Genomic DNA, 14,497 nt, shown 5'->3' on the forward strand with positions numbered 1-14,497 from the left:
ACTCTTTAGTTTTCAAGGTACCATAACCCTACTAATATAACTCAATTTTTGTTAATCTCCATATAGCCACATACCTCATCATTGACTCTTATTATCTTCCAGTCAAACTATCTTTTACTATATTTCTAATTATCTCATTTAAATCTTAAAAATCTGTTCATCAGAATGTGGTAATTTTATTTGGTATAAAAAAAAATGTAGCCGAAACCAGTTTGGCTCAGTGGTAGAGCATCGGTCTGCGAACTGAAAGATCCCAGGTTCGATTCCGGTCAAGGGCATGTACATTGGTTGCGGGCACATTCCCGGTAGGGGCTGTGCAAGAGGCAGCTGGTCGATGTTTCTCTCTCATTGACGTTTCTAGCTCTCTAGCTCTCTCCGTTCCTCTCTGTAAAAAATCAATAAAATATATATTTTTAAAAATGTAGTTTGCTTACCCACCATGCCTAGCAGAGTCTCCTCTCATTTTCTACAAGTTACATTCCTTGGTCATTTAATTCTCTGATCGTGTTTGTGTGATTTACTCTTATTTATATACCCAAATTGTTTCCTTTCGATTCTATCCCTTCTAATCTTACCTGACTTTTAAAGCTCACATCATGCATTTTCATTCTGGTATATTTCCTGATGAGGCTAATCCAAGGGGTTCTCACTCTCTCCTCTAAATTTTCTCAGCCTACTGCACTATTATCTGTGTTCATGGCTTATACATATATGCATATAAGTTCTTTGGATAATCTCTTCCTGCCCTCTCCCTTCCCTCAAGATTCCTGTCTCTGGATCTATTTTGTTGGTCAGTTTATTTTGTTCATTATATTCCACATATAAGTGAGATCATGTAATACTTGTCTTTCTCTGACTGGATTATTTCACTTAGCATAATTCTCTCCATGTTCCTCCATGCTGCCCCAAAGGGTAAGAGGTCCTTCTTTTTTATAGCTGCATATTATTCGATTATGTATATACACCACAGTTTTTGTTTGTTTGTTTGTTGTTGTTGTTATTTTTATCCATTTGTCTACTGCTGGGCACTTGGGCTGTTTCCAGATCTTAGCTACTGTAAGTAATACTGCTATGAACACAAATTTAATTGCTAAGAACCCTGAAAGAATCAAATGTGATACCAATACAGTGTTTGTATTTTACATGCACTTACTAAATATTAGTTAATTGGTCTAGTCATGTGGTTCTAAGTGTGGTTTACAATTTACTTCCTGGAGTGTTCGTGACCAAGTATTAAAATTATTTTTGATATTACCAGTGATGACATTGCTAACCCTCAGAAGCATTTAGATAGATTCAGAAATTGCAACAATTAGACTCACATGTCTAATTCTGGTTACAAGGGTGGCAGTGAGTTTCTGGGCCCACATTTCTAGTATCTTTTCCCTATCCTACTTATGATGCTTTCTTGCAAAGCAGATAAGGTCCTGTGTTAAAATCAACTATACTTAAAAAAAAAATCCTAAGTAACAGCCACATTCTGGTTCTGGATCAGCTATGACTTTACTTAAACTATACCTGTTGGTAGAAAGAGTAGAAAATATTCTTCAGTCTCTTTTATTTATGTATAGATTTGGAGCAATAATGTTTTATTTTGAGTCATTAGAAGTTTCAGCATTTCCACTAAGACCAACATAGTCAAACATTTTTATTGGCTTTGCATTTGAGGACAGTTTCTTGAAATCCTGGCTTAGACCCAAAGCAGGTTTCCCTCTCCCTAGGGGTGGGGTTTTAGCACCACAGTTTGCTACTGCAACTCAGAAGTGAACCAATAAATCTCAGCAAGTTCACAAGGTTTCACATTCTATTAGAAAAAGAGAACAAAGGAACAACAGAATTAGAGACAAATGATGTGACCGAGTGACATGAAGAAGGTTCATTAGAAACTAAAGACAAACCTGTGAAGCATTCACCTGAAAAATGTTTGCATCTTCATAGAAAGGTCTGTTCTGGTGATTGATTTGTGTCTCTCTCTCTCTCTCTCTCTCTCTCTCTCTCTCTCTTTCTCTCTCTCTCTCTCTCTCTCTCTCTCTCTCTCTCTCTCTCTCTCTCTCTCGGGTGGGGGGGGAGGGGTCACAATGACATGAGCAAAATGGCACCCTTTGTTCCCTGAAGCTGCACCAAAACAACCTGAATTTTAAATATTTTTCCTCTTGAAAGACATTTTTCTTTTCCCTTTATCTGAACAGTCATTGAGAGGCTTAATTAATGAATTAGTATTTGCAGAAATCTTTGATATTCCAAGATGAAAGGTTTTGCATGAGGGTATGGCTTTGGAGCCAGCAGTAAAATATCCTCTTGATGACAGAATGCATGGAGTGGTGGGTTGGAACACTAGTACATTTGACAACTGCAATTAAAGAGGTTTGACCCTGTTTTACACCTCTGTTTTTTTGTCATATAGGATATGAGGCTAATAGGAAAGGTAAATTCACATTGGCCAGAAATTGTTGACATATATACACACACATACACTTCCCCAGTGGTTAAGGCAGGTGGAAAGTTTATGGGCAGACTCTTTCTGGGGCAATAAAAGCTTCTTTTATTTCAAATTCTCTTTTTACACCAGTTGCTATTACTCTGAAAAACTCCTGGCATTTGGAAAGCAATAAGCAGGGCATAAAATCCATTCTTTCCTGAACAGGTCCCATTCCTAGGACTGCTTTTAAACTGACTAGTTTACAGCAGAGAAACAGACAGCTGGGTCTCCTGAAAAGACTCTCAGCAAAAGCAGGGGACAGGAGGCTGGCTAACTACCTGAGTGCAGTACAGGGTAATAGATAAGTTAGCAACATGATCTGTAACCATTTCCTTACGCAACAGAATTCTTTGGAGCTGAAATATGATGAAGTTGACAGAATTGATGTTGGTTGTAGATAGAAAAAAAAAATGACTTTTATGTTCCCATTTTCTGCAGAATACCTCGTTGTTGGTGTAGGATTACAGAAAGGCTTTCTTTTGAGAAAACGTCATTGCCAGCTCCGTCTCAAGTGGGAGTATTGTTGGGTGTGAATGTAGAGTTGGAGCAGATACTCAGTGTCTTTCCAGGACAGTAAATTCAGTCTTCCACCTGATAAAGTGAGGGTCAACATGACATCCTTGTAGTGTAAAATGTCAAACCAAAGCATAGCTCCTTGTATGTCCAAGTATTTATGTTGAGCACCACTGTATGCCCATCTGGCAGTCTGTCTCTTCTTCCTCCATTACTTTGAGATAATGGTCACCCTCACCTCCAAGGGAAGCTGGACCAGTTAACTGACCTTACTTGTTTGAGCCTGACATGGATGACATTCTGGCCCAAAAAGTATGTATCCGGCTCACCTTCTAGGATTCTGGAGAGGATTTTGTGGATATTAATTTTAAGTTCATAACAGGTCCACATTTTTAAGTAGCAAGGCCAATTTCAGACATACAGTGAAAAATATTTAATAATAGCATCAACCTATGAACCAGGAGGTCACTGTTCAATTCTAGGTTAGGAAACATGTCCAGATTGCAGGCTCAATCCCTAGGGTGCGGTGGGGCGGGGGTGTAGAAGGCAGCTGATCAATGGTTCTCTCTAATCATTGATGTTTCTATCGCTCCCTCTCCTTCCTTCCAGAAATCAATAAAAATTGTATTATATATATATATATATATATAGATAGATAGATAGATAGATAGATAGATAGATATGAATAAAAGAAAATCCTAGATTATAAATACCTTAGAAACTGATTATGAATTTGGATTGATGGTCTTGTTGATGCCCTTTGAATGATAATGGCATAAAACTACCCATTGAACACAGAGGCAGAATTATACTCACTTGACAGATAGAAGATTTAATGTTTCTCATATTAGTAAATACTTTAGAAGAGAAAAGTACATTATATTTATGAAGCAAGTCAACAATAAAAATAAAATTGAAAAAAGATATTCAAGCCCTAGCCAGTTTGGCTTAGTGAATAGAGTATTGGCCTGCAGACCAAAGGGTCCCATGTCCAATAATCCAGTCAAGGACAGGTACCTCTGCTGCAGGCTCCTCCCCTCCCCAGGGCCCTGGTCAGGGCAAGTGCAGGAGGAAACCAATCGATGTCTTTCTCTCAAATTGATATTTCTCACTGTCTTTCCCTTGCTCTTCCACTCTCTCTATAAACCAATGGAAAAATATCCTTGGGTGAGGATTAAAAAAAAAAAAAGACACACAAGAAAAATAAGTTAATTTGTAAAGCAAGTTACTTCAGGAGGAAGTAATTTTATCCCTCAGTTTTTCTATAGACATTTGTGCAAGAATATTGAAGTTTGCCATTGTTGGGTTTGCAAGTATGACCTGGTATCCTTCAACTCCATTCTCCTGAGCAGAGGAACTGAGAGACATGATCCAGAGAGCTGGAGGTGAACCTGCTGAGAAGCTCAGGGGAGGGCATTGAATATAAAGAGTATCTGTACTTTCAAAAGGATTTCAGTTACCTTTAAAAGAATATCGATGAAGGACTTGTCAGGAGATAAAATACATAGAGCAGGATATGTGGCCGAGGTCATGGTCAGGTATCACGGATAGGGGAAGAGAAAGGCTCCCTCTTCCCACTCCAGAGTTGGTGATTAGCGGAGACCATTGTTTCTCAGTGTTGTCTACTGCCATCTGTAATCTGAAAATGTCATGTGGGTTGATTTTCTGTGTTTAATTGCTTCCTGCAACATTGCTTTGGATGATTCCAAGTATATTTATGCAAGAGATGATTTTTGCATACATAGATTGGCAGTTTACTAGCTTTAAAATATATATCCAAATTCCACAAAAGCTTAACACACACACACACACACACACACACACACACACATACACACACACACACACACAAATATCCTCTGTATGGGCAAAGACACTATATCTGTGGCTGTGTGGTCCATAGATTACATTAATTTTTGTGGTCCACAGAAACTTCAGTTGTGGACTGTACCTGAAGATAATGAATTCTTTAGACAGTCTTTGAAGTTAATTCTTTATGGCTATTCATTGGAGCTTGATAAGGACCATGTCCCATAATTCATTGCCCTTTGATGGAATAGATCCCTGGAAGTTCCCCACATCCTATATTTTTAAGGATATCCACCTTTTGGGCTTCCACCTGCCCCCTTCACTAGAAATGTAACCATCTGTATATGTAAACTAAAGCTTGGTGTTTTGAAAGTCCTTGGGTACATGGTTGGTTTGAGAGGAGAGAGGAGGAAGTTTGGGAAATAGATGGTGCTTGCCTCCCAAGTTCCAACCCACTGTCTTCTGTCCAGACATGTAAACCAAAGAATGTTTGTTACTTACAAGGTCAAATGCAGAGCAAAACGGCAGTTCTCCAAACTCATTATGCTTGACAATTGAATAGATTTTGAAGAAGGGTGTCTGAATTTTAAACAAAGCCTCTGGTCAAGAGCTTTATCCACTCACTAGCTTATTAATACATCAACATTCTGGAGTTGGCAAAGTTGCCTTTCCACTCCCTTTATCAATGCATGTCCTTTCTCTTCCTCCAGGTACAATAGCTTTGTAGCATTTTCCTCTCTCCAGTCCACTTCCTTCTCTTGCCATCTTCTAATTCTTTAATCACACTCAGTTTTCTGAGGCTGCTAAGAAATCAAGCAGCACATTTGTCCTGGAGTGCTTACATTAAAGGAGGGGGTATTTAGGCTTAGAAAATAGGAGAGTAATTTAGAAGAGATATTCTCAGTGCCTCTGAAATCACACTCTAGAGTGGTTAATAAGCTTGGTAGAAAATTTGCTTCTCCAGTCCAGGGTGTGTTTATCTGTTTTTGGTTCATAACTTTTATCTCTTGTCTCATTATCAATGCATTCTGATAATGCTCAGCCAAGAAAACAAATTTACCTCACAGTATGAAGATGGGGAAATATGAGCCCTCAAGATGATTGTTGTATGAATTAACAACCACCTGCTAATTTCTCCAAGACCTAGACCAAGTGTTTTAATTTTAAATTTTATGATGATCTACATATTTTGGGTTCAAACTACAGACAGAAACTGCTGATTATATCTCACTTTAGTCTATACTCACCATGAAGTCACCTACTTGTCTGCTCTTTGACATGCACAATTAACAACCATCAGCTTTTGTTTTCTCCAAGCACAATAATTACTACCTCACAGCTTCCTCTGCTCCTTGCCAAATTTCAGATTCTTGTTATAGGCCTGCATAGTCTCATAGCAAAATCTGCACTTCAAAATTGACGGTTTTAGTTGTTAATATATTTATAATAGTTAAATAAGTAAATGCTTGCAGAACCACAATGGGCTTTATGAAACTAATTTGTCATTGTAAATTTTGCAGTCTACAATGTCACATAAGGTACCTTATATTTAGAGATCAGATTTTCATTATTTCTAAATCAATATATTTCTCATTTTTCTCTTCTTCCTTCCTCTTTCCTTCCCTCCCTCCTTCATACATACATCACCTTTTATAAAAGAAATATACAATTTTTATGTTTTGGAAATAAAATTTCCTTGAAAAGTTGGATCTAAGTAGACACAGTAAATCTGAATGGTGGAGCTTCTGACAAAACCAGTCAAATAAAGTCAATTAAATTTAACTTCTTTAGCAGACCTCAATTTTGGAGCTTGGATTTTTTTAATTAAAGCCAAGTCTACTTCAGTTTTTAACAGATTTGGTCTCCTTATAACTATTTCAATAAAGATATTTTGAGCCCTGGCCTGGTGTCTGAGCTGGTTAGAGTGTCATCCTATACACAAAAGATTTAGGGTTTGATTCCCAGTGAGGGCACATATCTAAGTTGTGGGTTTGATCCCAGATCAGGGCACTGATGGGAGGCATGGATTAAAGTTTCTCTCTCACATCTATGTTTCCATCTCTCTTTCTCTTTACCTCCTTCTCTAAAATTTATTAAAAAACAAAAAGAAAAACACATATCCCTGGGTGAGGATTAAAATAAAAAAGATATGTTTGACAAATCTTAGTACATCAGTCAGAATGAAAGTTTAATTATATTGGTAGGAAGACATATCTCATTTTCAGTAATCCGTGTGTATTTTTTGATAAGAGCTATTATTTGTATATGTATGGGTGTATCTTTTATGTTATTATTTATATTTTACTTAGGATTTTATGGGAACCAGAAATAATGGTTATATTCATTATGATACTTACAATTATTATTACATCTATAAAACTAATCATCTTCAAAACAGTCTATAATGAATATACCCCCACTGCATTGTAGAGGAACATAAGTCACACTAAAATTTCTATTTTATGGTTATTTAAACCTGGATGCAGGGTAAATATTTTATTCAAAGTCACTGTAAAATGTTAGGAACTTCATATACTGTTAGATTTGGAGGGTCCAGAAAACAACATAGTGGTTAGCTCAGCATATTCCATCAAGTTTGATTAGTATTTTGAATGTATCTCTAATATTGTGGGATATTTCACTAAGTGAAGACCTTGAAACAGAAGCTGGAAAAACAAAAATACGAGTCTCACTCTTCAATATAGATTGTCACTACAGACATACAAAAATAACACAATAACCAAACCAACAAGTGCATAACAGTATGATCACAATCATAAGAGAGGTGTGTACAAAGAAATCACCCTAATGTTGCTGTTCCCTGAAATGTCAGAGAATGCTTTCTTATGAATGCACTTCTTGTATATAGTGCTCCAGGAGGTATGGGTTGCTACTTGAGGAAGTGGGGAAGTGACACTGGCAAAAATGATAACATTCCTGAAGCAGAGAAAAATGGAAAGAGGATCCAGCAGGGGAGGGAAGTTGGGAGCAACCAGGCTAGCAGGGGAGGGCAGTTGGTGATGAGATCAGGTCAGCAGGGGAGGGCAGTTGGGAGCAAGATCAGGCTGACAGGGGAGGGCAGTTAGGGGTGAGATCAGGCTGGCAGGGAAGGGCATTTAAGGGTGAGACCAGGCTGGCAAGGGAGGGTAGTTAGGGGTGATCAAGTAGGCAGGCAGGTGAGCAGTTAGGAGCCAGCAGTCCCAGATTGTCAGAGGGATGTCCGACCACCGGTTTAGGCCCAATTCCTGTGGGTTTGGGCCTAAAGTGGCAGTCAGACATCCCCCAAGGGGTCCCCATTTGGAGAGAGTGCAGGCTGGACTGAGGGGACCCTCCCACTGCACGATTTCATGCACTGGGCCACTAGTGTGTGTGTGTGTGTGTGTGTGTGTGTGTGTGTGTGTGTGTGTGAGAAAAGAAAGAGAGACCCATTGGACTGTGGAAGGGAAGAAGAGCTAGAGATGAAAATGGGCAGGCAACAGTTCATTGGAGTACATGGCTTACCATGCTAAGCTTTATTTCAATGGCAATGGTGACAACTTGACCAATTGCCTGGAGAGAATCCACCTTGGTGAGGTATTAGGAAATGACAAAGGTGAATACAAGAAGTAAAATAGTGCTGGGTTAAAAGAGTGTTTGTGTGGATGGATAGGAACAGGTGGGTTCAAGAGCTGAGGAAAAGGGACTTAGAGATTGAACAGAGAGTTTGTGTGAGATATAATTTAATGTCTAAACCAGAACAGTTTTCAAAATGCATGGAGGGCATACCACCAATAAGTATGCCATAATGGCAGGCATAAACCAGGCTTGTCCTGGGCCATCAAGGATGCATGCTCACCCTGAGGATAATGCAGGCCACACATATAGGTCCTTGCTGGCCTCAGAACTGAGAGACTAGAAGAAAGCAGCCTTGATAATGGTGTTCAGGAAGAAAAGAAGCCTGACAACAACTTAATATACTAGTACTCACAGGAGCTTTTGTGCTTTAAAAGACTCTATTTGAAGAACTGTAATGCTTTAACTCCAAATAATCACTTTCTAATGTTTGTCTGGGCCCTGACCCAGATTCATTAAATCAGAAGTCTTAGGGACAGAGCCTGTATTAACATTTTTAAAAATATTCCCAGATGTTTCCGATATGGAGCCAGTGTTAGGAATCACTAGACTGGATAGAATACAACATTCTCAGTAGTTTTGTTCAGTGCCTACATTTTCTTATATCTATTCAACTTCTTCATATGTCACTTTATATTTTGTACGCTCTCAACATTTATTCAGTCATCTTTTGGCAAGCTAGGGACTGAGTCTGTTTGAATAAATAAAAAAGATTTATTTATAATTGGCATATTAACTGTGTATATGCAAATCATGGTGCAAGATATGTGAAGAAAATTCTTCTAAGTGGTTAAATAGACCTTTATATAATCGTGTTTACACAAATAACTTATTGAACAAACTCTTTTTCATAGATAATACAAGGCGAACTTCAGTCCCACTACTTTCTGAATTATCACAGTGTCCATATTGATAGGGGACCAAATTAATGAGCTTTTACAGAGCAGATTGTTGAGCTGTTGAGACCGCAACACTGATAGCGGTAATGCAAAGCTTCTTAGTCTCAGGGAATAAATGAGGTTTTCCTAGATGGTAGCTGATCTACAAGATATTTGTATTTCATATCGCTAATAAATGTTCATTAAAACATGGTTCCTTATTAATTATACAGATGAGCTTTCAGAGATCCAGTAAATTGCATCCCTATTATAATAAACATACTTAATTACAGAAGTTGGAAAGTAAGGCTTATTTTTGTAAAGCAGTTTTATTAGGTGTGTCATTTGCTTCTAAACACCTGACACAGGCCTCACAATGCATGAAGACTGCTTAAGCACACCAGAGTGAAGATTGCTATATTATGAGAGAAGTGATCTCAAATTTACAATTACCACATTTTATTTTCCTTTAGTATTAGTCTCAAAGCATAATGAACTGCTCCCCACCACCACCACTGGTATTGAATAGATGATAGGTACTATCCACTTTGTATCTCTTGTGCCAATATGTATTTTCTGTGGTATCTGTGGTTATCCCTTGGCCACACATCATTAGGCCATGGTCAATCATCCCTGCCCAGAATGAGAACAGCTTCGTGACATCTCCTCCATGGTCAGAACTTCTAATGAGAAATAGACTCCTGAAGTGGTAACTACTGTACAGCTACTAAATCTGAGGTTCACTATATACATTACAGTTTTGTGCTGTGGGAGTGTCACCAGTTGAGAGCTAGAGGAAAAAGAAAGCCCATGAGGTGATGTGCTGTAGAATTGAATACCTGAAACCTATGTCATTTTCTTACCTGCTATCACCCAACTAAATTCAATTAAAACTTAATAATAATAATAAAAAAAACCTCTGGATGGTACTATATGTCCAAAATAGCATTTCTATTTGGAAGCAGATTAGGAGTGGTTTAGAACTGGAGAGGGGAGAATTGGGGAAGAGGAGGAAGATAGCTAAAGGGTATAGGATTTCTTTTGGAGATGGTGGAATATTCCAACATTGTGGTAATGGTTATAAGTATTCGTAAATATACGAAAAAGTACTGAATTGTATATTTTAATTGGATGAATCGTATAGCATGTGGCCTATATTTCAATGAAGCTCTTATGTTTCTAAAGCCAACACATAAATTATGAGCATGTCAGATGGGGTTGAGTTTTAAGAAAAGATGGTAATGATGAGGGACTGCCTTTGAGGAGGAAGGGAACAGAAATGACTTGCTTTTAGAAGATACCTTGAATGAGGCCTTATTTTTAATATATGTTGGCCTTGTACTCTTGTGACAGTCAATATAGGGAGGTATCATTCCTCCCTAGCAGATGTGTTAATTGGCTGCTTTGAGGAAATCGACAGAATGAGGGGGGAAAAGAGCATTAGAGTACTCTTCTAAAAATTAAATATCATATGTTCATTATAATAAAAGTAGAATTCTGATGTATACTGTCAGCCCACCTCCTCCTCTTCTTTCATTTTCTTCTCTTCTATTCCTTTTGCTTCTTCCTCTCTCCTTAATATACTCCTCCCTTACTCTCATACTCCGTGTCCACTTCTCTCCAATGACTTTTTATCCCTTCCTTCTCTTTTACTTCACTGAAGTGCTTTCATTTTCAGTATCAAATGTAGTGAAAATCAAAACAGGAACTATAAAGCCAAAAAGTACCTTAGTTGACATTACTTGTATGTTTTGTTTTTTGTTTTGTTTTCAAAAAAAAATTTAATTTGGTGACTTGAATTCTCTAGATAGTTTCTCGTCTGATTCTTCAGTATGTAAAATTATAGCATTCATAGTTATAACCCAAAATTTCTCAACATTGACATTTCATGCCAGGTAGTTTTATGTTGGAAGTAGCTGTCCTGTGCATTGTATCATCTTAAATACTAGCTTTCCTGACCTCTGTGCACTGAGTATCAGCACCACCCCCACCCCTAGTCTTAACAAAGGCAGTCCTGATCCTGCAAATGTCTCCTGTGGGCAGCATCACCCCTTGATGAGAACCATTGTAAATCAGGCCTGCAAGAAAAGCTCTCTTATATCTTAGTTGTGCCCTTTGCCTTTCCTAAAAGCAAATATTTTGGAAGCAATATATTTAAAGCTGAGGGCCAGAAAGATAATCTTACATTTTATTTTATCCTTAATATAGGGTACAGATACAGTGACCCTCTGAACAGGAGTGGAAATTCTCACTTCAACTGTTTGACCATATTCCATATGTGGTAACAATGTTCTATCATTTTTGGCTTCCTTCCTGAAAATTCAACAAGATACAATTGTGGGTGTTCCCCCCCCCCACTCCCACCCCCGGCTTCTCAGCTCCAAAACATACTTTCAACACATTAAGTAACTTCCTGTTTGTTTATTGACATAGCTGGCATTCAACTTTCTAAATCTAGCAATGAGCAATTTCACTTAGTAATGTCTACTGAAAGAGCATATTTAAAGATAAATTATGAAGTAGTGGATAGTTTCTCCAGAACTTCGTTCTTTATCTGGCTACCAGTAGCAATTACTTTCCTACCCATTCTATGCCCATCATCAGGTCCTTAAACATTCATTTGTAGTCACTGTGTACAAAGCACTATAGTAGGCACCAAAAATGCCACGGGAAGATGGCAAGGGTTCGAGTCAAAACAAGCACAAGACAATAACAGTATCGTGATCACTGGCACCACCTGTCTGAGTCCAAAAAATAGAAGAGACCTCAGATATCAGCGCCGCCACCCCCCCCCCCCCACTTCATCATGTTGTATTTGGGTGAAGTTGTCTTTCAAACAACCCCTGAGACCTGTTTTATCAAGGAAAATATTACCTCAGGGAGGTGTTATCACTAAGGTATTCCATTTTATCTTTTACATCATTTACATTAGTACTTATTTCTGTGAAACTTTCAGCCCCCTTTTATATTGGACTTCACCAAATAAGTCATATCCTTCACATAGATAATACCTTTAAACATATGGGAACATAATGGTTATGATATTCCTACCCTAATACTTTTTTTCCTTTTTAATTGATCTTTATTATTGAAAGTATTACAGATGCCCCTCATTTTCCCCCACTGACCCCTCGACCTGCAGTTACCCCCTCCCAGGCCTGCACTGCACTATTTTCTGTGTCCCTGGGTTATGCATATATTTTTATAAGTTAAAAATCTTGTCTGACCTCACTGTTTATCCAATGACATGACTGGGTGCCCTGCATATAGACTGAACTTCAAAGACCATGTTAAGTCTCTAAATGCAAAGTGTTCAAATTCAAACACAAGACCACAGTCAGTTATCGTCGGACAGCAAATGATCCCGTGTTTCCTAATACAGTAAGGCACCCGAAGCATGTTTGAGAGCTTGGGACCCACTTTCATAAAGTCAGTACAGCAGCTTTCCCACCCATGAACAGAACATAAATCAGCGTGTCCGGAGAGGCTAACTAGCAGTCATCCTAGAAGCCTCACAGCTTGTTGGCAAAGCTGTATCACCCCTGAGAATGGGGTAAAGTCCCACCAGTGGTATCAGCAGGCATTTGTGTCAGAACCAGCTATTCCTCTCAGTGCAACTGTGAGCCAGGCAAGCAAAATGTGCCCTTTGGGGTTGGAGTAGGAAAAGATCAAATGAGTAATATCTCAACATATTTTCTTTTGAATTAAAATGCATGGTTTAAGCCATATTCCAATTATCAGCTTGACATTACTCTTTAAGCAAATGACTAGAGTTAACAAGAGAGCTACTACATTTTGAATACATTGATTTTCTGCTTGGTGTAAACTCTAAATAGCCGATTAGAAAGCTGTGAATCAGACAGACTCAGTGTACCTAACACATCCTGCCATCTATTACAAACTGGAAGCGTGCGGATCTTTGAAGGTGAAATTAATTAAAATCACATGATTGTTACAATTTCAACATTTAAATAGTAACGACATACTAGTCCTTATCTGCCAATTTAAAAAATAGTCCACATTTTGTTATGCATTTCAACCTAATGCATAAAACGACTGGGCTTAAAGGTAAAAAGAAACAGATTTATTTTTCAAAAATGACTGTGAAATGAAATGAATATTTAATTGAACAGTTTCCAGTTACAGAATACGCTGATCTTGCTCTCCATTATTTTCCTAAGCAGCAGGAATATTTTCACCACTGTGTCTCTCCCTTCTATCTTGGCATGTCACTCCGGTTTGTCCACATTTTGCTTGGGCCCCCATTTTATTGATCACGGGAATATCTCATCAACTTAAATAGGATTCTTTGAATTAAGAATTAGCTGCCTTTCCTTAGCACTATGCCCAGTACTGAAGGAGTGACCTTGGGGAATGGCTGCCCCTCTCAGTATCCCGAGTTCCTCTCTGTAAAATTATATTAATGAAATGATAGCACGTACCATGTCATTGAGAAGGGTAAAGGGTGATTATAACAGCTCAGGCTTGTTGTTGCAATTATAACGTCAGGGGAAAAAAATCCATATAAATGTTTCCAGGGCCTCCTCCTTAATAAACACTAACCAGTATATTTCCCTATATTTTGGGTCTGAAATTTTGACATTGTAATAGTCTTGGGAAAGTGGAAGGAGGCTTTATCTATTTGATGTGATTATTTAGCATATAAATTGCATTTATTGATGCAAAGCACCTCCCAGTAATTTTTCCAAGCTGTTTTGATTGTCACACAAATCCAGGTATCAGATGGTCTTTGAGCTAAGAAAACTCAAGCATGGACTGTTTTAAGCCAAGCACCATAGCAGCATACAAAGATGGGAACAAATTTCAGTGGAATCTGTGTACTGTCACCTGCCTTGGAAGGAAAGACAATGTTGGTCCTGGGTGGACTCAGCCTTTACCTTTACTTTTACTGGCTTTTACCTTCCTCCTGGCACACCCTTCACTGTCTGTCTGATTTAACAGCTTTGTCTCACCATCTTATTTCCAAAAGGGGCAGGGGGTCTTTTCTCCAAACCAGTTTTCCCAGGTAGGGCCAAGAGCTGCTAATGTATTGACCTCTCGCTACACAATTCAAGGCACTAGTTTCAGAAATCTGAAAGAACGTTGAGCTTTTGATGATTTTAAAAAAAAGAGACAATAACAACAAGCAACAAAAACAACAATGCATTGCCTTTCTCTTGGGTCATTTGCATTTTAAATAGAGCAA

The sequence above is a fragment of the Pipistrellus hanaki genome, assembly GCF_964339955.1.
Source record: "Pipistrellus hanaki genome assembly, chromosome: 6".
Classification (NCBI taxonomy): domain Eukaryota; kingdom Metazoa; phylum Chordata; class Mammalia; order Chiroptera; family Vespertilionidae; genus Pipistrellus; species Pipistrellus hanaki.